The sequence below is a fragment of the Polypterus senegalus genome, chromosome 13 (genome assembly GCF_016835505.1).
Source record: "Polypterus senegalus isolate Bchr_013 chromosome 13, ASM1683550v1, whole genome shotgun sequence".
Lineage (NCBI taxonomy): Eukaryota > Metazoa > Chordata > Cladistia > Polypteriformes > Polypteridae > Polypterus > Polypterus senegalus.
The window spans coordinates 92,640,230-92,665,673 of NC_053166.1; the positions used below are offsets into that span (position 1 = coordinate 92,640,230).

The 25,444-nt window shown below is 37.4% G+C and overlaps 2 protein-coding genes across 13 annotated transcripts in view; one reads left to right on the forward strand and one right to left on the reverse strand.

The window, feature by feature from the left end:
• The window catches only part of LOC120541974 (carnitine O-palmitoyltransferase 1, liver isoform-like), a 111,252-nt gene extending 98,969 nt beyond the window's left edge, over nucleotides 1-12,283 (reverse strand). The window contains exon 1 of one of the 3 annotated variants that reach the window (XM_039774005.1): nucleotides 12,201-12,283. The gene's annotated coding sequence lies outside the window, so the exon portion shown is untranslated. The remainder of the gene's footprint in view (nucleotides 1-12,200) is intronic. The other 2 variants (XM_039774007.1, XM_039774011.1) reach the window with 2 other exon arrangements.
• A 108-nt stretch (nucleotides 12,284-12,391) lies between these two features.
• The window catches only part of LOC120542145 (polynucleotide kinase 3'-phosphatase), a 61,885-nt gene continuing 48,832 nt past the window's right edge, over nucleotides 12,392-25,444 (forward strand). For 2 of the 10 annotated variants that reach the window (XM_039774334.1, XM_039774335.1), the window contains exons 1-3: nucleotides 12,392-12,615; nucleotides 15,638-15,739; nucleotides 23,384-23,526. The gene's annotated coding sequence lies outside the window, so the exon portion shown is untranslated. Of the gene's footprint in view, nucleotides 12,616-14,505; nucleotides 14,629-15,637; nucleotides 15,740-23,383; nucleotides 23,527-25,444 lie in introns of those variants that run through there. The other 8 variants (XR_005636161.1, XR_005636160.1, XM_039774327.1 and 5 more) reach the window with 7 other exon arrangements.

Sequence of the window (25,444 nt, forward strand, 5' to 3'; positions counted from 1 at the left end):
CACCACCAGGTTTCCTTTTCCTCCTTCCTCTATCCAGATGTCACACCAAGCAGCCCTCCTGCTGTCACCCTTACTACATCTGCTGTAGTTGCCCAACTGTCTGGTAACTCTTCATTGTAACCTAGTGCCTGTCTCACCTCCTCCCTAAACTCAACCTTGCAGTCTTCCTTTATCATCTTACACCATTTAATCCTTGGCTCTGCCCTCACTCTCTTCCATTTGATATCCAACATCATCCTACAGACCACCATCCTATGCTGCTTAACTACACTTTCCCCTGCCACCACTTTGCAGTCTTCAATCTCCTTCAGATTGACTCTTCTGCATAGGACGTAATCCACCTGTGTGCATCTTCCTCCATTCTGTTACGTCACCCTATGTTCCTCCCTCTTCTCAAAATACATATTCACCACAGCCATGTCCATCCTTTTGGCAAGATCTACTATCCTCTGACCTTCTTCATTCCTCTCCTTGAAACCATACCTACCCATCACCTCCTTGTCTCCTCTGTTCCCTTCACCAACATGTCCATTGAAATCTGCTCCAATCACCATTTTCTGTCCCTTGGGTACACTGTTTATCACTTCATTCAACTCACTCCAAAAATCTTCTTTCTTATCCATCACAAACCCAACTTGGGAGCATATGCACTAACAACATTCATCATCACACCTCCAATTTCCAGCTTCATAATCATTACTCTGTCTGACACTCTTTTCACCTCCAAAACACTCCTGACATACTGTTCCTTTAGAATAACCCCTACCCCATTTCTCCTCCCAGACACACCATGATAGAACAATTTGAATCCACCTCCGATCCAACTGGCCTTACTCCCCTTCCAGTTAGTCTCTTGCATGCACAATATATCAACCTTCCTTCTCTCCATCATATCTGCTAACTCTCCCCCTTACCAGTCATACTGCCAACATTCAAAATTCCTACCCTCAGTTCCACTTTCTTTACCTTCCTCCTCTCATCCTGCCTCCGGACACTTCTCCCCCCTCTTCTTCTCCTTCTTTGGCCAACAGTAGCCCAATTTTCACCAGCACCCCATTGCCTAACAGTACTGGTGACAGTCATTGTTAACCTGGGGCTCAACCGATCCAGTATGGAAATTTGTATTGTTGTCAGCATATTGATATGTAAAAATTTTACACCAGATGCCCTTCCTGATGTAACCCTCCCCATTTATCTGTGCTTGGGACCGGCACGAAGAAACAAAATGGCTTGTGCATCCCCTGTGGCCACTATATATATAAAAAAGAGTTTTAATGCAAGGCTTCTTCAACTAGGTGGTGAACCACAGCTTAGTGAGGATGTTTGGACTCGACTAGACAGCATCAGGAACTGAGGCCTCAATTAGAAGTGCATTATAAACAAGCTAGAAGAGTGAAGAAGGTTAGGAACAGTAAAGGTGAGCTAGAGTATACAGACAGTGAAATATCAAATGCTTTGAACTTGCTTGTTATTGTGATACAGTATGTGCGAAAATGTCGATAACCTCCCAAAAGTAACACAGACTACTAAGCAGGTTTGCTTACAGATGCATCAAAAACGGTGATCCAGCAGTTTGATAACAACAATTCCCAAAGACAAATTGACAGGATTTTGGTCATTTCACCCTCTACAGTGCACAATATATTTAAAATACCCAAAAATGCAGTCAAATCTTGGTGCCTAATGGGCATGGCCAAAAACCACTTGATCCCCAATCTCTCAGATGTCCCTGTCATGTGTTTCCAATCTCTCGGATGTCCCTGTCATGTGTCTGTATCAGATGTCATGACATGGGCTTGGGAATGCTTTGATAAACCTTTGCCATCAACACCATCCACTGCATCCATATATGCAGGTTAAGGCTATTAAGGATATTTTCCAGAAGTGCCACTGACCTCTCTGGGCTTGGTTTCATCTGAGATGGAAAATAGCTCAAAGGAATAGTGTTTTTGTAGTTTCCCTGAATCAACATTTCCAATACTCTCAGGAAAAAGGTGTTGTGTTCTACGGGCCAAAAAGGAAAAAGACCAACCAAACTGTTGCCAGAGTCATATCCGAAAGTCAGGGTCTGTCATGCTATAGGAGTGTGTTAGTACCCATGGCATGGATAACTTGCACATCAATGAGAACGTCATTATTGCAGAATGATATGTACAGACTTTGGAGCAACATATACTACCACCCATATGCAGCCTTTTCCAGGGATGTCCCTGTATTTTTCAGCAGGACAACACCAAAACACATTCGTCACAGATTACAAGTGCATGGCCACAGAAGCAGAGAGTGTGTGCACCAGATTGTCCTCCCTACAGTCTTGACTCATACAACTGTGCAGATGAAGACCTGCATAATGAAAGAATGGGGGGAAATTCTGTTTGATAACCAACTTGTGTCTTCAGTACCCAAATGCATAATAAGTATTATGAAAAGAAAAAAAGTACAAAACACCTGAGTCTCCTAACTTTTCTTGAGCATGTTGTAGTCATCAGATTTGACAAGAGTGTATATTTTTTTTAAATGTAGTTAAATTAATCAAATAATGTGTTGCAATGTTTTCAAAATAGTACAGGGTGAATAGAATTTACGAATCACTCCTTTTTGTTCTTTTATTAGTTTTTTCATAGTTGTTTAGAACTGCGATTGCTGGGTATATTAACAGTTATTAAAAGAATAATAACAAAAATAGTCCTAGCTTTCTTCCCAAAACAACTCAGATGTCTGAAAGTGGACAGTCTTATGTTTTTCCTCTTCATGAAATTTGTTTTATTCCCCCATTGTCAGTTTACTCTGATTTATTTATTTTTATTTGAATATATGGCTTTTTACCCACATGTACATTAAGAAAGTATTTATAATTAACTTCAACAACACAAACAATAGGAAAATGTCACTTTGCCTCCATTTTAAATGCAAATTTACATGCCTTTTTTAATTGCACAAATTGCATGTACACATGTTCAGTAACAGCTAGAAGTGCTGGGCACAAATGAAATTCATGAATGAATGTATAAATTAATGTTTAAGATAGAACTGAAAATAACAATACTATAAAAGCACAATTTGCAACTTAAAGCATCTGAATTCACCTAACTATCCATCCTTTATCCAACCTGCTATATCCTAACTACAGGGTCACGGGGATCTGCTGGAGCCAATCCCAGCCAACACAGGACGCAAGGCAGGAAACAAACCCTGGGCAGGGCGCCAGCCCACCTCAGGGCGCACACACACCCACACACCAAGGAGAATTTAGAATCGCCAATACACCTAACCTGCATGTCTTTGGACTGTGGGAGGAAACCGGAGCACCTGGAGGAAACCCACGCAGACACGGGGAGAACACGCAAACTCCACGCAGGGAGGACCTGGGAAGCGAACCTTCACCTAACTAAAAGTTCTTATATTCTTATGCCCTTAATCAGTGAAATTTGTTTAAACTTGGAGCTGCCGTTTGGCTAATTTCCATCTCTAGCACACATGCATATTGCAATACATGTTCATAAGTCAATTGTGTCTATTTCACTGAGTAACTCTCAATTGTCTCAGGAGTGTCTTAGATTTAATGAAGTTTCCCTCACAGTAAACTGAGCTGAATGGGAAGTATATGTAAGGTAATTCTATCTCCACAACAAAAGACGAACCCACATTCCTTTACTGACTAGCAGGTACTGGTTGCCCTGCACACTGTGATGCATACATGCAGTGCCTAAAAAAGAATTCGCTCCTCTTGAAAGTTTTCACATTTTATAATTGTACAATGTTTTTCTAAATGTGATCTAACTTCCTTACAAATATAAAACACAAAATACATGGTCACATAAGTAATTACTCCTTCAAGTCAATAGTAGATGCACCATTGGCAACATCAACAGCTTTCAGTCTGTGGGGATAGGTCTCTGTCAGCTTTGCACATCTGGACACTAAAATCTTTCTCCATTCAATCTTTCTCCAATCTTTCTTCTGTCAGGTTGTATGGGGATTATAAGTGAGCAGCCCTTTCAAATTCAACCACAAATTCTCAATTGGATTGAAATCTGTGTACATATTTAACAAGAGTCTCAAAATTACTCGAAGGAATTGTGCTAAAAGTCTGAGTAGGATAAGAATTTGTCCTACCTCAGAGTAGGACATGAAAAATAGTTATGAAGTGTCCTACTTCGACTCCCGGCAAGGAATAGGAGGCAATGTCTGAGAATTAATGACATCACGATTTTATGGCACCCCTTGCCATAAATTAACACTCATGATAATGTTTTGTAGTTTTCTGATACTAATGGTGAATCTTCACCACAAAGAAAACAATAAGAATAATAAGAAAAAGAACAAAAGGAGGAAAACATAATAAGGTAGGATTTTGCACTAAGCTGCATGTACAGTGGTGTGAAAAACTATTTGCCCCCTTCCTGATTTCTTATTCTTTTGCATGTTTGTCACACAAAATGTTTCTGATCATCAAACACATTTAACCATTAGTCAAATATAACACAAGTAAACACAAAATGCAGTTTTAAATGATGGTTTTTATTATTTAGGGAGAAAAAAAAATCCAAACCTACATGGCCCTGTGTGAAAAAGTAATTACCCCTTGTTAAAAAATAACCTAACTGTGGTGTATCACACCTGAGTTCAATTTCCGTAGCCACCCCCAGGCCTGATTACTGCCACACCTGTTTCAATCAAGAAATCGCTTAAATAGGAGCTGCCTGACACAGAGAAGTAGACCAAAAGCTAGACATCATGCCAAGATCCAAAGAAATTCAGGAACAAATGAGAACAGAAGTAATTGAGATCTATCAGTCTGGTAAAGGTTATAAAGCCATTTCTAAAGCTTTAGTCAAAGCATAGTCAAATATAACACAAGTAAACACAAAATGCAGTTTTTAAATGATGGTTTTTATTATTTAGGGAGAAAAAAAATCCAAACCTACATGGCCCTGTGTGAAAAGTAATTGCCCCCTGAACCTAATAACTGGTTGGGCCACCCTTAGCAGTAATAACTGCAATCAAACATTTGCGATAACTTGCAATGAGTCTTTTACAGCGCTCTGGAGGAATTTTGGCCCACTCATCTTTGCAGAATTGTTGTAATTAAGCTTTATTTGAGGGTTTTCTAGCATGAACAGCCTTTTTAAGGTCATGCTATAGCATCTCAATTGGATTCAGGTCAGGACTTTGACTAGGCCACTCCAAAGTCTTCATTTTGTTTTTCTTCAGCCATTCAGAGGTGGATTTGCTGGTGTGTTTTGGGTCATTGTCCTGTTGCAGCACCCAAGATCGCTTCAGCTTGAGTTGACGAACAGATGGCCGGTAGACGGTAGAATTCATGGTTCCATCTATCACAGCAAGCCGTCCAGGTCCTGAAGCAGCAAAACAACCCCAGACCATCACACTACCACCACCATATTTTACTGATGGTATGATGTTCTTTATCTGAAATGCTGTGTTCCTTTTACGCCAGATGTAATGGGACATTTGCCTTGCAAGCAGTTCAACTTTTGTCTCATCAGTCCACAAGGTATTTTCCCAAAAGTCTTAGCAATCATTGAGATGTTTCTTAGCAAAATTGAGACAAGCCCTAATGTTCTTTTTGCTTAACAGTGGTTTGCGTCTTGGAAATCTGCCATGCAGGCCGTTTTTGCCCAGTCTCTTTCTTATGGCGGAGTCGTAAAACACTGACCTTAACTGAGGCAAGTGAGGCCTGCAGTTCTTTAGACGTTGTCCTGGGGTCTTTTGTGACCTCTCGGATGAGTCATCTCTGCGCTCTTGGGGTAATTTTGGTCGGCCGGCCACTCCTGGGAAGGTTCACCACTGTTCCATGTTTTTGCCATTTGTGGATAATGGCTCTCACTGTGGTTCGCTGGAGTCCCTAAGCTTTAGAAATGGCTTTATAACCTTTACCAGACTGATAGATCTCAATTACTTCTGTTCTCATTTGTTCCTGAATTTCTTTGGATCTTGGCATGATGTCTAGCTTTTGAGGTGCTTTTGGTCTACTTCTCTGTGTCAGGCAGCTCCTATTTAAGTGATTTCTTGATTGAAACAGGTGTGGCAGTAATTAGGCCTGGGGCTGGCTACAGAAATTGAACTCAGGTGTGATACACCACAGTTAGGTTATTTTTTAACAAGGGGTAATTACTTTTTCACACAGGGCCATGTAGGTTTGGATTTTCTTTTCTCCCTAAATAATAAAAACCATCATTTAAAAACTGCATTTTGTGTTTACTTGTGTTATATTTGACTAATGGTTAAATGTGTTTGATGATCAGAAACATTTTGTGTGACAAACATGCAAAAGAATAAGAAATCAGGAAGGGGGCAAATAGTTTTTCACACCACTGTAACTGGTGCCACTTTGCAACTTCATGAATAATACTGCAACACACATCGCGATGGAAGACTATATAATACACACACTGAATTAAAGATGAGCCCAATAATGGCATGTTTATTTAATAATGAATGATCCTGACTGATCCAAATGCTTGGTTGTGACATACAAAAATTATAGCTATTGCAAAGCTGCCTTTTCCTTGTCACCAAAAACCATAATGTTATCAACGCTTTAATTTTGTCTGACAGTGCATGGCTTCTCCTTATAGGTGGATTGATCGCATAATGTAGAAGATATATTATGAATATTAATCTATCATTGAAAGATCAATATCATTTTTTCACTTCTCTATTGTCCATCCATCCATCCATTTTCTAACCTGCTAAATCCAAATACAGGGTCATGGGGGTCTGCTGGAGCCAATCCCAGCCAACACAGGGCACAAGGCAGGAACCAATCCTGGGCAGGGTGCCAACCCACCACAGGACACACACAAACACACCCACACACACCCCAAGCACACACTAGGGCCAATTTAGAATCGCCAATCCACCTAACCTGCATGTCTTTGGATTGTGGGAGGAAACCCACGCAGACACAGGGAGAACATGCAAACTCCACGCAGGGAGGACCCGGGAAGCGAACCCGGGTCTCCTAACTGCAAGGCAGATGTGTGTGCTAATCTCTGCCTAAATGCAATTTTCTGCCAGCTCCTAGTGAATTGGGCCAGTTCACAAAGTCTACTAAATCCTGGTGAAGTTAACATTAGATTCCTAAAAGAGGAAAACTGATAACATGCGTTTATTCCTACTCCTAAGAGTAAGACCAAATTTTCATTGATATTTGTGACACAGAACCATTTTCCTATAAGAGATGCATGATAAATATGGTCACTGGACACTGACACAGCCTGTCAAGGACAGTAATGTTGTTTTTAAGTCATTCCCGTGTGGCTTTCCCTTTATGTTTGGGGTTTGTTGTCTTGCTGAAAAAAAATCTTCTCCCAAGGTGCAAGTCTTCCATGGTCTGCTACACAAAAGTATTCTCACAACATGAAGCTGCCTCCACCATGCCTCACAGTGAGGATGGTGTGTTTTTGATAGTGTGTGGTGTTTGGCTTATGCCAAGCAGTGTGTTTAGTCTGATGCCAAAATTCTCAACTTTGGTCTTATCAGACTACAGAACCTTCTTCCAACTATCTCCTACTGTACAAGTATGTATATTGTGACATACTCTAGTTGAGTGTCATGTTTTTTTTTTTTTAACAGTGGCTTTCTCTTTGTGACTTTCTCATAGAGCTATGACTATTGAAGCACCCGTACAGCAGTTGATGCATGCATAGTATTTCCAGTCTCTTCCACTGTAGCTTGTAACTCCTTCAGAGTTGTCATATGTCTCTTGATGGCTTCCCTTATTAGTCCTAATCTTGCATTTTCACTCACAGCAGTGTGAAATTCTTTCCATTTCTTAATGATTGATTAAACTGTACTCAAGGGATACTTAGTGACTTGGATATTTCCCTGTATCTATCCCCTGACTTGAACTCTTCAATCACCTTTTCACTGAGTTACTTAGAGTGTTTGTCTTTATTGTGTATTTGAGGTCATGATACTGACTCACCACAAGCTGTACCTTCTGGATACAGGTGCATTTATGCAGTCAGTTGAAACCCCTTGATAGTCAGGTGACTGCCATTTAACTAATTATATAACTTTTAAAACTAATTGGCTGCACATCTGAGGATTACTTATGCAATCAAACATTTTGTGTTTTATATTTATAATTAATTTAGACCACTTAGCAGAGGTCAGTTCTCACTTTGTTATTAAAGAGTCTTTTTCTGTTGATCAATGTCAAAAAGCAAAACTAAATCCACTGTGATTCAGTGTTACATAGCAATAAAATGTGAAAACCTCTAAGGGATGAATACTTTTTATAGGCACTGTATGTACTATACACAAACACACAGAAGAACAGCAGGAATTCTACAAGTATGGCATTCAATAAAAGAACAACAAATGTGTCATACAGTATCATCTAAGATGATATGAGAACAAATGATACAAAACATTTAATACTGTATGCTTTGAAATCATACTTATATCTGCACACTCCATGGATTTCAGTGTTTTTATCTGTCATTATATACGTCAATGTATATGATCCAATCCATTGTTAAAATCATAGGGCCACTACTTGTTATTGAAAAGTAATCCAGTCTGCCATTATCTTCATCTAATTATCTAGTTAAGAGGTCTCATCTAAAAAAACCTGATGCGTCTGCTGAAGACATCCAAACACCCAGACAAAATTATTGGTTCTGTTATAGATGGGGTAGAAATTACAAGGGACCAAACAATAGAATTATTATCACAATACTTTGGTCATGACATAATAATAATGTGGTTTTTATGTTTTACAATATTAAAAAGTATAGCAATTCAATTCTACAACATTTTTCAATTTGTTGTATTCTTTTTAATTTGACTGAAGATAAAGTTGATTTTATGTCTATGAGCAAAATGTGTCAATCTATTAAACCTTAACAAAAACAAGATTAAAATCAAATCAGCTAATTTAAAAAAAAACTGAAATAGATTTTAAGTATATCATTAGTGTATGAAATGGATGAAAATACTAAGCTGTTATACATATAGGTGGCACGGTGGCGCAGTTGTAGTGCTGCTGCCTCGCAGTAAGGAGCCCTGGGTTCGCTTCCTGGGTCCTCCTTGCATGGAGTTTACATGTTCTCCCCGTGTCTGCGTGGGTTTCCTCCCACAGACCAAAGACATGCAGGTTAAGTGCATTGGCGAGTCTAAATTCTCCTTGGTGTGTGCTTAGTGTATAGGAGTGTGTGTGTGTGTGTGTGTGCGCCCTGCTCGGGGTTTGTTTCCTGCCTTGTGCCCTGTGTTTGCTGGGATTGGCTCCGGCAGACCCCCCGTGACCCTGTAGTTAGGATATAGCAGGTTGAATAATGGCTGGATGGATAATGGATGTTATACATATCTCACATAAGCAGTGGTAGCTCATCTGGTCACAATTATATTTTATTATCAGTATTAGAATTTGAAAGATCTCTAGTTATTATGACTAGTCAAAGTGAGAATTAGAACTACCTATAATTCAGCACTGAATAAACAAAATACTACTTATAGGTACAGTGCATATACTGTAGAGTGCAATATATTGTACAATTGAAGGATTTTTCCTCATAATTTCTAGTGAGCTTTTCGTTGGAGATGTCTGTAAATCAATCCAGTTTATCTGATACTGTAATTAAATTAGTAAAATCTAATCTTTGATATCTGAAATTCAAAGTTTAACTACTCAAAATATAATTAAAGATATCTGCAATTAAAAGCCATGTAAAAGTCAATGTGAAGAGTCCATTAGAGTAGTTTTAACGAGTTTCAATGGATTTACAGAAGTTTTAATTCTGAACTTAGACTGTTCAAAATGTAATTTGAGGTATTTTTAACTATAGATACATTGTATGACTAGTCAAAATGTGAATGTGTAGTAATCTGACATAGGGATTGCCATGAGACATTACATATTAAATTATATAAAGATGTGGGCAAAGCTGTAATGGGGCTTTTTCACTTGAAAATGAAAAGACTATTTTTACTATTTGATGGAAAGATGTATATTTAACTGATGACAACAGATAAGAAGCTAAGAAACTAAAAAAAAATATATAAATATTTTATTTTTGGAAGTAATGTACAAAACCAAGGCGGAGAGCTGAAAAATCATACAATATTGCAAAATACATCCACAGTAATGCAACACTAACTTGAATCATTCCAGTTTTTCAATTTAATGTTGAGCATTAAAGTGGTAATAAGCATTCAAATATTCGTGAAATACAAATATGACAACTCTAGTCTGAAGCATGCTAGAGTGCCTACATTTCATACGATCAGTTTTTCAAATTGCATATGTTTCACATGAAGCCAGTTTGTTCCTTATAAAACTGTGAAAATCAAAATGAATCCAAATGTTCAACTTAAACACTGGCAGATATATTTTTGTAGTGGAATTTTTTGCAATAATGATAATGTAAGTGTTGTCATTACTGCTCTCAAATAATTACACAAAAATACTTTACAGTCTGTTCCCCCTCTCACAATAAAGAAGAAAGGGTTTAGTTCATCTTAGAGATTTTAAACACAATATATTTGTTATGCAAATACCTAAATGGACAAAAAAATGTAAAGAGCTTATGTAAAAAGCCACATTTCCCCATAGGGACAAATAAAGTTCTATCTACCTATCTACTGCAATACTATACAGTAGTAAAAAAAAAATACCACACATTGTTTAAGCTTACATTAATTGCAACAGTAAGGTTAGTCATTTTAACCACACACAAGGATTCTTATCGCACTTCACAACTTTTCAAACAAAAAAATGTACCAGTAATAAAACACTAGTACACAAAGCCTATGTGGGAATGTTTTTTGCATTTTCTAAATATAAAATTACTTTGGTGCCTATTTTCTAGAATAGTTTTAAATTAAATAAGGAATGTTTGCTTTTTAATATAAACTTGTTTTATAAGGTTAGCCTCTTAAAAATTAATAGTTGTTATCCTGTTCCTTTTTTTTTTTTTTGCAATTAACTGGAGAAGGAACATTTTGTTTTTACTTTGAATAAATAGGTAACTTTGATATTAAGGTGTACTATACATTTGTGAGAACCTTTTAAATGAATACATTTTGGAAAATACTGAGCCTAAAGTAATACAGAAACCTGTGGGGCTAATTATCTCATACATAACTCACTGCATACAATATAATGTAAGACAATTGTGTTACTGGAAAAACTGGCCATCACTAAATCTGGGTAAGACCAACTAAATGGAAGAAAATACAAATAAATTATAACACAGGCTGTGTCCAAACTCTTACAATAACTTCAACCAGAATTCAATACAAATTCATCACACAGGAAAGCACAATGAAATAATTATATAAATAACATAAGCATCATACGCTAATCGGAAACTAACAGGTCACACTATCACCACAATCTACGCAGAAAAATACCAACTAAAATTCGCCAAGAATTGAACGGAATGCATAATGTAAACAAAAGTGTGTAATTCAAACAAATTCGGAATGTAGTGTCTAAAACGTTTCACACATTAAAAATTAAGCAACCTGTCTTTAACTTGTAAGATGTTTGGAAATAATAAAGACTAACTAAATGAAATGCGGCCGATAACTAAGACAAAGCAGAGACCGAAAACATTGTGTGATGCGTCTCACCGACACTGACATGAGTGCTTAATTCAGCAGAAACCATTAGACACAGAAAGTAGTTACTAATAAAAATAAATCACACATGCCAATCGCCGATGCTAACCTTAAAGCAAAACATCCACCACGAATGCTGTTATTAGTCTATCCGGCATCGACTGGCACTTATGACTTTACCATGTGTTGCAATCTCACTGTCGATCGCATAGGATTTATATTTAGCGTTTGTGTTCTTTTAATGATTTGTTTGTCAAAGTATTTTAACTTAACACGTAAAATATAAATAAATCAAACCATACTACCTAGAGGTATTTTCAGTAATTAATTGCAATTACTAACATCCACACTAACAAAAACAGCAGTTTTATAGAATTAAGTAATTATTCTTTATAAAACTGTATCATACTGGAATGGGTCGTACACTATATTCACATCAGTGGTCGTCATGGAAACAGTAGACGACCAATAATGGATTTTTGTATTAAAAGAACAAAAAAACGAGAACCAAGTAGCCAGTAGTAATAATTTAATTAAATGGAGCCATACCTTCAGTATTTCAAGGGCACCATCATGCATTTTTTTATTTTATTAATTTATTTTTTTACCTGGTAAATGTGTCTGGCTCTCGGGTCCGAGGTTCAAACGCCGCGACGACGAACTCGGCGAGACTTAGGCGTTGCCAAACACATGCCAATCAAAGCATCTGGGTGAGGGAAAAAGAGTGTTCTCCCGTCACGTGATGGGGGCGGCCACAAAACCTATGAGGCATCACCATGTGATGCAACGTCTTTATAGATCGACGGATTTACCAACTTCATATTAAGGCTGAAACAAGGGTCCATATTTGTTGGAATAGCTTTTGTTTTCTGTCACACCTATGGATTGTTTACAGGACTCTTAAATGGTCGTCGCGTTTGACCTCAGTATATTGTCAGTCTCCACTCGATGCACAGTTTTGGCACAAGAGTAATGACACGTTTCTTTTCAAGCCTGCATGACTTGTTGGAAAGGAATGGTCATGTAAGTGCCTAGGTTGAGTAAATACCCTTTTACTATTTCTTGCAAATGTTTGTCACATGTCTAAATAATACGAATATAGTGGTGGCAAAAAGTTGTGGACTTTGCAAAAAATGAAGAAAAACTAATGTGTCTGGCCTTAACTACTGGATGGTAAGCCAATATGACATCTCATGAGGTTGCACTCGGAGGAAGTGTTTTAAAATGATTATATTAAGATAAATAAAAGAGTAAAGACAATTTGATAACTATGCATCTGACCGAAGCTGACATCATACAAGTTTGTGATGGCTTATGAGTAGTTCGAACATACACAGTGCAGCGCTCTGCCGTTAGTCTAGTTAAAGCTAAGGTCCGATGAACATGGATGCTGTGCTTACGTGATTGCACTATTGTTGAACGACAAAGTGTACAATGAGATTTCTTTGGTCAGACGATGTAAAACCTGTTAGGTTCACCGAAGGATTTTGGATTGTGCGGATCCATTAGGTGTTTGGGCACCCATCTTTATGTCAAACTTTATAGTACCCCGAGTAATTATGGTTTACGGCATGTGCAGATCCATATCTGATCAAGTGTGCAGTAACAGCGTAATCCATCCGTCTTCTCTGATGAAGGCAGTCACCGTGTTGATGTGGGCTTTGTGTGTGCGATTTGGATGGTCGACCAGCTCGAGCTTTGTCAGTTACACTTGTTCTTCATGTTTTAAATCTTTCTACCTACTTTTTGTTGAGTCATGCTGTTTTTACTTGTGTACTGAGCCAACATCCTTCGGTACATTTCAGTAGGTTTCACTCCCTGTCCAAAGATATCTCACAACGCTGTGTAGTTCAACAATGGTGTAATTCTGTAGCAGAGCATTTATGTTTATTTGACATTGGCTTCCACTACATTAACGGCAGAGACCTGGCTGCCCATGTTCGAACTACCCTTAAGCCGTCACAAACCTGTTGTATTACGTCAGCTTCTACCCACTGCCGTTACTGCACAATTTTCACATTGCGTTTACTTTCTGATTTACCCTCGAATTATAGTGAAATGCAGAAAATACTTTCTGAAGATATCCATGTTTTCTTATTTTTGTATTTTATTGGATTTCGCAGAAATGCCTGGTTCATTCTAGGAATCATTATAAGGTGTACACTACTGGTTTAATATTAAAAAAAAAATCCACAAACCATATATTAGAACATAATTTAAGCAATATAAAAATAGAGAAGAGTGGGTCTGATATTTGATCACAATGCTGAAGAAGTAACACAAGTAACCTCCAATTAGCTAAAAATCTAATTTGTGAATAACAAAGCTTTGGAATATTTCAATGTTCTTTGGTACACGTCGAAAAGGATTTGCAAATATTGAATGAATCTGTCAGGATAGAAGGGAATTCTCATAAGAAATCAATCATTTATAATTTGAAGAGGTTTAAAGATTATAATTTTACCCTTTACTCATGTGGGGTGTGGCCTGCAGGAAGCGTACAGCTCCTCAGACTCGACACAGACGCAGGACACAAGTTCAACACACGTTTTTATTTTTTCATGGGAGCGTTTTCCCTCGTTTCCCACCTGCTCAGCACAGTCCATCAAGCACAATAAACAACACAAAGCGCACTTTTTCTTTTGTCTTTTTCTCTACATCCACTCCTCTTAGCATGCTTTTTCTGCCTTTCTCCTGACTCTGGCTCCATTTATAGAAAATTTGGAAGCGCTCTTAGTGTCTCGCAGTCGTCTTCTGGCTTTAATACCAAGTGTGTGGCGGAAGTGCTACAATAAAGGGCTCCGCATTTCCTACAGCACCCCCTGGCAGGACCCAACAGGGCTGTAGCAAACTCCAACTCCCATGAAACCCTGTGGGAGTCATCAGCATGGGGTTTTGGGAGGGGTGCCCTCTAGTATTCCGGGTGAATTCATGCTTGAGCACGCTCTCTCCCCCAGTCCTTCCAATGTAAAGGTGTCTCAGTCCGCTATGGGCTAAACCTTATTTGGATGGTAGTGATGCAGCAAGTTTTAGCTGGTGAGTGTTGATCCATCAATCTTTTTTCACTTTTTTTTACCCATTTGCAGGTTCCAGGGATCCTACACATGCAGTAGAAGACATAACTCTTGACAGGGTACTGTTGCATTGTGGGGCACTCCATTGCACATGTCTATACATTAATTTCAGTCTACTTTAGAGTCACCAGTTATAATACTTGCTCGTTTAATTTTGCAAAGAAACATAGAGTCTTCTCATTTATTTATGAAATCCACTGGGTAGAGACTGTTAAGTAAATTGGGTGAATTCCAATCCATGTTGGAGCAGAGAACGAAGTAGGAGATTCTGTTGCAAAGGGTGCAAACTGTGAAGCAGCTGGTGTCAGACTCATCAGAAATTAAAGGTATTAAAAATGGTGCAGCATATGCAGTAGAAAAATGGTGAAAGAGAAGAAAATGAAGACCTAGATTAAATGTATAAGTGCACTTCGGAGGAAGAAGTTATTCTGCACTAGTAAATATTAGAATAAGGAGTTGTGTGATGTGTGTTTTTCATCCCGACAGTGCAGTTGCTTGAAGTACAATGGATATGAAAAACAGGATAACTTAGAAATTAAGTCAGAGAGCTTTGCATGTGACACTAGAGATGAAACGTCCTTCTGAAATTTTATCGCGCTTTGTGTAGCTAGGTGTCTGCAATTGGAAAGTTGCCGGTTCAAATCTTGTTAATACCAGAAGTGATTCAACTCTGTTGGACATTGAGCGAGACCCTTAATCTACAATTACTCAATCCTGGGTATGACATTAACCTGCATCCAGCCCTGCAAGCAGGAAAAACTCAGTGGGTTGATGGCAGGATTGGCACTCCAGCCACTGTTAAAAAAAAAAACTACCATTGTTTTCCGAACTTGTGTGGTGCGGAGGTGTCACCCGCTGCTCGACTGCGCTCGGGTCCTAATTTGGGATCCTGAGGTGGTTTGTTGTTTGGTGGGTGCTGCAACGCGAGATACCAGTGTATGCGCCCAACGTCTTTCTCTCTCTTTGTGCAGTAGGTGGCAGCAATAAGTCACATAAGCGACCGCACGAGACAGTTCGAAGAGGAACAGAAGTTGCAGAACGGACGAGTTTTCGTACGGACGCAAAGTACCGAGGTATCATAATTTGTTTTAATGCTTAAAAAGAGATCGTTATGCATTTTCTTTATTGCATTTGTGATTGTCTATACATGTAATCTTTTCCGGGTAAAAGGAACATTCGCTCGAGAAATGACGTCTGTGGACATTGTTACCGTGTTGTAGTTTTTTCTGTACTTTTGCTTGCACGCGAGTTGTTTCCCTTGAATTTGACTGAAGTGTGTAATCAGTTGAGAATTCATTTTTGTTTTGAAGATATTGGACGATGAAGGCATGCTGTGGTTTTAGTTTACATTTTCGTCATTTTTTTAGCTGTAGCTTTTAATAAAGGTCTGTGGTTCTGCTGCGGGACATAAACCTAATTAAATGTATTTTTATTTCTTACTGTTCACACATAAATCCTGTTAAAACGGAGAAAGAAAAACCTTACACACTACTTACGCATAATTTGATCTCCCTTTTGTGGTTATGATGTTTGTTTATTTACTTTATATAGGTCGAATTGTCATTGCATTTGGTGCTTAAACAGATTTATTATTAACCTTTAGGTGTCTCCAACTCCAGTCCTGGAGCGCTACTGTGGCTGCAGGTTTTTATTCTGACCCTTTTCTTAATTGACGACCAGCTTTAGGTGCTAATTCATTTATGTTCCATTCATTTTAATTGACTTACTTATTTTTTTCTTGAATAGCATCCATACAAAAATGAGACGTGAAGTGAGCCAACAGATGACTAGCTAAGTCGGGGTCTCAAACTCTAACCAATTTCACTCCAACCTGTTAATTAGAAGCCAGATGCCGTCGCAGCAGATATGTCCAAATCTGTTAATTTTCTTTTCTGTTAGAACACTGTTAAAATGCTTTGTATACATGAGCAGATAAGCAATACTGAAACCTTCACTTTTCTTTATTTTCAGATATTGTATGATGGACAAAGGTGGTTATGGTTTGGCTTGTTTTGTATCTCATTATTGTTTGGCTGCTAATTATATGAAAAAGAAATAAGGGGCTTGAGACTTAAATATCAAGTCAGTTAAAATAACACAAGATAGTTAATTAGCTGGAAAACTGAGGCCTCATGCATAACACCGTGCATGTAATTCACACTATAACATGGCGCACGGACAAAAGCAGAAATGTGCGTATACACAAAAAAATCTAGATGCATAAATCTGCGCAAACGCCAACTTCTACGTTCTTCCTCTACATAAATCCCAGTCAGTGTGAAAAGTAACGCACCTGCACATGCCTGCTGTCCCACCCTTTCTCCTCCCAGAATTATGCCTCTTTGAATATGCAAATCAATATAAATAGCCCTTAAGCTCAGCGCTCTGTGAAAAGGCAATGGCAAAAGCACGGGGGGAAATAGAAGAATTTCAGCAAATGCCTAGTGGAGGCAAATAAAAACGTACTATATGTTGGATTAAACAGTGGTATAAACAACAAAAGGAAGTTGATTGAGTGACATAAGAGTGTCATAGAATCTCGAAAGCTCAAGTTCACAAAGTCGCACAGTGCCTGTAATAAAAAAGAAGTTGTCAGATATCAAAGTTGCTGTGAAAAGGCGAGTCGTAGCCCACCGTCTGAGTGTCCTATGAAAGCTTATTAAGGTACAGAGAAAAAAAAAATAGGCACACAGTGGGGAAAAAAAGTACGCAATGTCAACTTTAATCTCTAAATTTCCACTTTAATCACAGTTTATTTTGTCATTAAAGTAGAACATCATAAACTTCATCTTAAAATCATTTCATTTACTAGTTTCTCAAATCCCATTCTAACTAAAGTAGCACATTAAATGCTTTGTTTTGTATTTGATCTTCTATGTGTAAGAATCACTACGTGCTTCTTAAATGGGCTTTCCCTTCCTCCAACAGGACACAGAATCCATTACATTCGTGATATTACAGCTCTCTGAATAATTAAAATACTGAGATGTATACTTGACATCATTTTCATGATGATAGGAGTTAAAGCATGTTATTAAACATGGGAACACGGTGGCGCAGTGATTGTTCATGCCTCACGCAAGATGCTTGCTGCGGCGTGCGCAACCTTCGATGAAATAATTCATTGCAGCAGTACGGTCTCTTTCAAACATACTAACCTCCAATTCCTGTCCTTCCTTTTCTTTCTCCAAGTAACCAATCGTCACACAATCGGCTCTGTAATAGATGTTAAGCCATCTGTAAGCTTATAACGCCAATTCTTCAAAACTTTTAAGGATCACTGAAATATCTTCGTGGTACATGTTCAGTAATTCCATCCATCTATTCTTCCCTTGTCGTGCCAACCCCAGCAAGAATACAGCGCGAGACAGGAACAATCCGTGAATGGAGCACCAGCTCCTCGCTAGTGCTGCGGCACTGTGTTCTCACATGTTTAATTATTTAAATGTTAAAAGTGAAAGTTTTATCTGTATAATAAACATATTTTGCTGCATTTCACCTTAAAAATGATAATGTCATCATATGTAAATACGTGCTTTATAAAGTGGCTCAGGTTGTGCAATATTATAACTGTACCGTAATTGTACTTATAACAGTTCAATAGATAGCATGGCTGAGGCAGCATGTGCTTGATGCTGTATACCGATAATTCTCTTTCCAGTCAGCTCCTGTAGAGCTGTGGTTCACATTCAGATACAGTGATATAAATACTCCGAGTGGTGCAGTGAGAGTAATATGGAAAAAGATGATCCACTGTGGCAAACGTTAATGGGAGAAGTTGAAAGAAGAAGAAGAAAAATGCAAAGTGAGAGTAACAATGCTAAAGCAGCTATGGTATTTAGAATAGTTTGACCATTCTGTGGACCATTATATTGTTACAGATAAATTACAATCAGATGCATTAAACTAATAAACAATATGCAGTTAATTTCAATGTATTTATAAAGCCATGTCAGGGATGCAGATCTAAAAAAGAAAGGGAAACCACACTGTAACCTTGGCACTGCTTTGATGCTGGGTGCCGCCAGTTTGCAAAACTGAGCGGAGAACTTGCGTAGGCCAGGGTTGGAGCTACCGTGAAAATGTGCGTGGCTTTACACCAAGTTTAGGTTTTATACATCATAATTTGAACATGGAAACGTTTGTACGCAACTTTTTTGTTGCATATGCACCGTTTATACATGAGGTCCCTGGTCTCTACTTAAGGAAAGGAAGGGCTAGAATAAAAATCGGCAAGCACAGTAGTGCCTCAGAGACATTGTTTTTTAAAGCATAGCTTGGAACTGAGCGTGAAAATATACACATGCCAAAAAAACAGGAAAATATGTATGCTTAAAAAATAATCTGACTTGTAAAATATGTTGTGTACACATTTTTATGTAATTTAACATTTATTGATCAGAATCCCCTTGTAAATATGTGTATGTGAGTGCGCATTGAACGCCACCCTGAAACATCCATATAAAGAGTATGCTTATCAGCCTGATACATATGCAGTCATGATGCTGCAAAACTGCATTGGCTGGTAGAGCAGTCCGTTATTGACCTGTTGAGATCCTGCTGCTTGCATTCAAGAATAACTGGCTGTGCTCCACCATTGAGAGTGCATGATCATGCATAGCATTATAGCACTTCTCATTTGTGCTCTTGGGATCCAGGATAGATGTGAGGCACCATTGTCTGTGTGGGTGGGCATATGTAATGACATGATTACTGTTACAAGTGGTTCAGCCACCACATACAGTACCATAATGTCTGTCAAAGCTAGTTTGCCTGACCTGAGAAGTGACAACAGGAAGCCTATATAAACTTATGAAAAACCAAAAAATTGTTCAGTGCTAATTTGTAGCATTGACCCTCTTAAAGGGGAACTAAAGTACAGTCTGTACATCATATTCATTGTTTTTGAGGTGTAATATGTTTGTCATGTCATTGCATATTATAGTAATAAGTGCAAGTCATTACTTTTGATGGTTTGGCTGCATTTCTCTCCTTGATTGAGGGTGTCATCATTTCCCAGTTTTTCCAAAATGTTACGTTTGCATGGGTCGGAGTCACTGTAAATATACACATTTTCCCTGGTTAAGTTTTCTTTCATAAATCCCAGTGTTTGTGTGGGAAGTTGCATACACACATTTCAAGCCTCTATTTGTGTGTATGCAAGCTTTATAAATGAGGCCACAGGACTCCAGAAGTTGAAGACCCCTACTCTAAGGTAACTAATTAACATTAGTATCTTTTTTACACATCCACTTAAACTCAAGAAATCAATAATTTTGAAATTACATAGAGTCAAACCTGACTTTTTTCCATATTCTGTTTACTGTTTAAAACATGGATTTGTTTTACATTTGAGCAAGGGTGTGTCAACTGTGCCATACATAATGTTTTTTAATTAGCTATTTCCTTAAAATGCAACATTTGTATAATGAATCTATGTTTCAGAAATTCCATATCAATCAGTTGTTAAATGCAAGAAATATATAAAGTCAGCATGATTTTTTTTTTGTTTCAAACACTTGGCCCTGGTTTCAGTATGTTATATGTAAGCATTCCTTCATATTGTAATGTTTTTAATTTGCATTAGTCTATGTAATTCATTATTTCTTTATTAAAATCCAGAAAGCTCTGAGGCTAAGGATCTGCGCTGGTATCCCGAAGGTTGCCTGTTCAAATCCCTGTCACTGCCAAAAGAGATCCTGCTCTGCTGGGCCCTTGAGCAAGACCCTTAACCTGTAATTGCTCCAGGGGCACTGTACAATGGTTGATCCTGCACTCTGACCCCACGGGGTATGAGAAAACTAACAAATTCCTAAAACAAGAAATTGTATAAGGCGAAATAAAGAACCAAAAAAAAATTCTTATAGCCTTAATACATCTATTAAAACCCCGCAAGGCTGCTGTCATCACACTTTTTGTTTATCTAATACAAAATGTCTGCAGTAGTTCACATAAATTCAGCAAGAGATATATTTAAGTAATTTGCATATTAAAAAGTTTTTAATAGTTAATTATTTCAGGTTTCTAATTTTGTTTAGAATTGTAATATTCTTAATTATTGTGTCCAGTTTTATAATAAAATTGTATCAATATTAAAATTGTGAAAGTTATATTTAAATGGTTTACCTTTTAAACTGTTTTGATTATTTACTTTTTAATCGATAGTTTTACATTTCAAGTTGCATTAATTATTGTATACAATTATTATTATGTAATAAAGCATTTTCGCCATTAGGAAATGTAGGCATTTTTTCCTTCAAACTCATCTTTCAAAATGCCTTTGGATTATGGGTTGTTTGGAATGAAAATCCAAAATCCCCCTATTCTGTCCAGCTCAGAACTACAGTATCTTATGGCATCTGTTTACATTTTGTATGTATTTTTATACCGAACATATTCATAAAACAATTCACTGATTAATTAACATTACAGCACAAGATGAAAAAGTGAAATGGCACATTAATTACCTGCAGACATAGACAATATTATTAAGAAGAAAACAGAGTAAGGTGTTGCACAAGTGAGCATATGTAAAAAGAATAATTAGAAAAGGTTTTCCTTCATCATGTGTGTTCCTGAAAAAGAAATGGCAGTTATGATGAAAAATTATGCAGTAAAGCCAGGGAATCTTAAATTTTAAGATAGCAGAGTGAATGTGAGAGGTGCCCATTAGAGAAAATAAAGTGGGTGATTAAAAGTTTAGTAGGCCATATAGTGCTGGTAGAATACGTGACCCAAGAGTGAGTATGGGTGTAATTTCTTCTTTTATTTATTGAAAATTGTTCTTGAAACCTTGTGAAGGAACACAAATCGAGGGATCTTTGTGGTTATGGTCAAGAGATGTAATGTATTCTTAGCCTCAGCGTGGTCTTTTTTCTTAACAGATCAATAGTTTCTGAAAAATCTGCAAGCTGTCATCCTGTTTACATATATAGCCAGCTAGACACACTTTCATACTTGGTCACATATTCATCCAGCACTGAGTGACCAACTACAGTTTTAATCTTCACTAATGACACATGCTCAGATCTGTCCCCCCTTTGATGTTGTTTAGGTTTGTCTGTCTACCATTTGTCACCTATTTGTTGCATGTGATATACAATACTGTGCAAAAGCCTTAGGCACTTTAGAAATTTCACTAAATTATTTGTCTTAGTTATTTTATGTCTTCTGAAATAGTGTGCCAACAGAAAATGGCACATTTTACAGTTCCAAACATTCCTTTTGCAAAAAGTGAAGCAATACAATAGTATATCTAAATGTTCCAAAAGAAAGAAATTAACATAGAGAGAGACCCTTTTTGCCAAAAGAAAGAAATTAACATAGAGAGAGACCACTTTGCCATTAAAAAACATGAGATGTTTATAGCCATATAGCCCAGGGTCTGATTGAGCAAATATAACCAGCGGCTAATGATTAGTGACCTAATGTGTAGATTGAACCAAAGGGATTAACAGAAACAGCTGTGTAGAGGGAATACAACTGGGCAAGGGACAACCATACTAAACAGGTGAGGTGTCATCTAGCCAAAGACAGAAGCAAGTAAGACAGCCAAAGTCTGCAGCAGAGCTGTGGCATGTTTTCCAAGAGACTTTGAATAAGCTTCCACATGAGTATCTTCAAAAACTATGTGACTGTGCACCAAAGAGAATCACTGCTGTTTTTAAGGCAAAGGTTGGTCACAGCAAATTTTGATTTTGTGCTTTTTTTTTTTCTTTTTCTAATCACTGCACTTTCCAGGATGTTTATTGATCTATAAAAAAAAACCTATTTCTGGCATTAGTTTTGAATGCATTCCCACTTCACAGCATTTTTGCACAAGTGTCCGAAACTTCTGCACAGTAATGTTTTTATGTATATATAGATTATAGAATTTCTGCCATACCAGGCAACAACATATTTGAAATGTGTGTCCAAAACCTTCAGATGCTCCAGTGTTTAAAGTCAGAAAGCCAAGTTACAGAGGAACAGAGGGCCTTCAGCATTTTGACTCCTGTTTGTTCTGGGTGGGTAGATTTTTAGTATTTTTTAAGTGATTGGGAGAGAAGCTTGAAAATGCTGATATAACAGAAAATGTCTGCAATTACCTAGTAGATGAAGAATGAGTGAAATTTCATAATGAGATATATAATAACACCTATAATGATTTACATACTTTTCTGTGCTTTTTCAGTTTGAATTCTATTGTCTTCATCATCTAGTATATTGTGATGATTTAACTGCATCTAAGTAAATCAAAACAGCCTAAGAACCTACCATAATAAACTTGTTTCTACTCATTACACTTTTCTTAGAGAATGGGAATGCAAACCTGGGTACTCATTCAGCATGGAGAGTAAGTGGCAACTGTTGTAGTCAGTTCAATCAAATAAAAACCCTCTTGGCTCAAGTTTCTAATTGGGGTTTTGAGTGTAAGAGGGTATCTTTTCTCTTACCACTTGAACTTTATTACACTTGCATTATTTCAGTAAAATGTTAACCCAGTGCTTTCCTTTAAAAAAGGGAAGTAATTCCCTTACATTTCTAATAATTACTAGATTCCAGAAGAATTTGTCTCGGAATCACTGATAATTTCTCTTTTGCCATTGCTCAAAAGATTCTATAGGTAAGGATTCCTATCTGATATGAAATCATATTGGGATTATACAGTACAACAGTTAGAAATGCACACTGCACATCTGGCTATTCTCCCACAGTATGTTCTGTTTCTTTTTTAGATCCAAGTTGGAGACTGCAGGAAAGTTATCTCATTTTATAATTTCTGGCCAGTTCTACTCCCAACCTCTCTCTCTCAATGACCAACTGTCACTGCATAAGGAGAATTTCATAACTCAAAAGGTGGTGATTCTTTCCCCTGCAGGTAAGAGTTAGAACTCTGTGGCTTTATACATTTTTGTGTCATTGTTCATGTGGGTGACTTGATGTTTGTTAAAAGTATTACAGTTGTTCTGTAGTTACCACACAGGGTGTGTCAATAATCGTGTGATTCCCAGTGTTAACATTATACTAGATCTGACTTACAGTGCTAGAATGACTGGACATTTTGTTTGTTTTAGGTAGTTATTACAATACATAAGGCATTGTTACACAGATACAAGAAAATAAGCAAATACACAACAACTGAAAACTATTGTTATTGTAAGTGTACGCAATCACAGTTAAATCAAAGGAGAAACAGTACACACAATAATAATTCAGAGTTTTGAAGCAGCCCTACAAGTAACAGAATTCAAAATGCTTATAGGAAGAGCGATAAAAGAGTTCTGAAATCTTTTGGTCTTTACCCTCTGGGTCCTAAATCTGCAGCCTGATGGTAACAGCTGAAGTTTAGGGAAAAGGGAAGAGCTACTGTCTGACAGAATTAAGTCAGCCTTCATTCTAATCTGTTTGTAATACAGTTCAGTGACAGGGGTTTGCTACAAACCAATAACTTTTACTGCTGATTTTTTTTTAGTTTTATTAAGATGGTATATATTCTTAATGCTTAGGTTGCCAACCTATCATTTAAAAGCAAATGTAACATTAGATTCAATAAAGGATAAAACGTGTCATTTTAGTTGTGTCCACTTTAATGCAGTTGAGTTTTCTAATAAAAAATAGTGTCCCTACTTACAAATTTGTTCAGTGTTAAGATCAAAGTTTAGCCTGTTATCAATGATTGATTGTCCCTAAATATTTGTAGCGCGCCATCATGTCCAAAATCTCCCCTTTTATTATTGTTCATGGAGTGAGCGGATTGGAGCACCTAAGATGTACAAAAATATCCTTTGTCTTATAGATTTTTACTGTTAAAATTGAACAATCACACTACTGAATGAACTCATCAACAACAGGTACATGGCTGTCATCCTTATCTTGTAGAAGACTCACAATGAGAAAATCATCTGCAAATTTCAGGATATGTCTGTCCTTATGTGAACTCCTGCAGTTATTTTTGTATTAGATAAACAAAAAGTGTGACAGGCAGCAGCCTTGCGGGGTTTCAATTGATAACAAAACAACCATTATTCAGCTTATTCATTCTTTTATTGAAAATTTTTAAATGTCCAGAATCCATCCCACCAAGTTAGGATCCAAACAGAATTGATTAATCAGTTTTTCAACTGAAATGTTGGACAGAATTGTATTAAACCCTGGTGAGGAAATTTGTAAACAGCAATCTTGCATGTTTGTTTCATCCTAGCTTGTACTCATTCAGGAAATGCAGGAAGTGTTGCTGTGGCATCATCCATCCCCTTGTTTGCTATGTATGCAAATTAGTAAGGGTTCAAAAAGCAATGGTTTTGTTTAGTAGTTGTCTCTTAATTAACTTCTCAAAGGATGTCATAATATGAGAACTTAAATCCACTGGTCTGAAGTCACTTAATCCTTAAGGGTATGCAGTTTTTTTCGAATAGAATAACATTTCCCTGTTTCCACTGGGTACTTGCTGCAAATCTAGAGGCATTTCACATATGGAGTGGAATAATGGACAGACATCCACTTATACTGTCTGGGACAAATGAGACAAAATATTATACTTGGTAATTTATGTATTAAGGAAAATGATGGAATATTACATATTTGTGAGTGGCAAAAGTATGTGAACCTTTGCTTTTAGTATCTATTGTGACCCCCCCCTTGCAAAAATAACTGTAACTAAACGTTTCCAGTAACTTTTGATCATTCCTGCACACCGGCTTGGAGGAATTTTAGTCCATTCCTCTGTACAGAACAGCTTCAACTCTGGGATGTTGGTGGGTTTCCTCACAAACTGCTCGCTTCCGGTCCTTCCACAA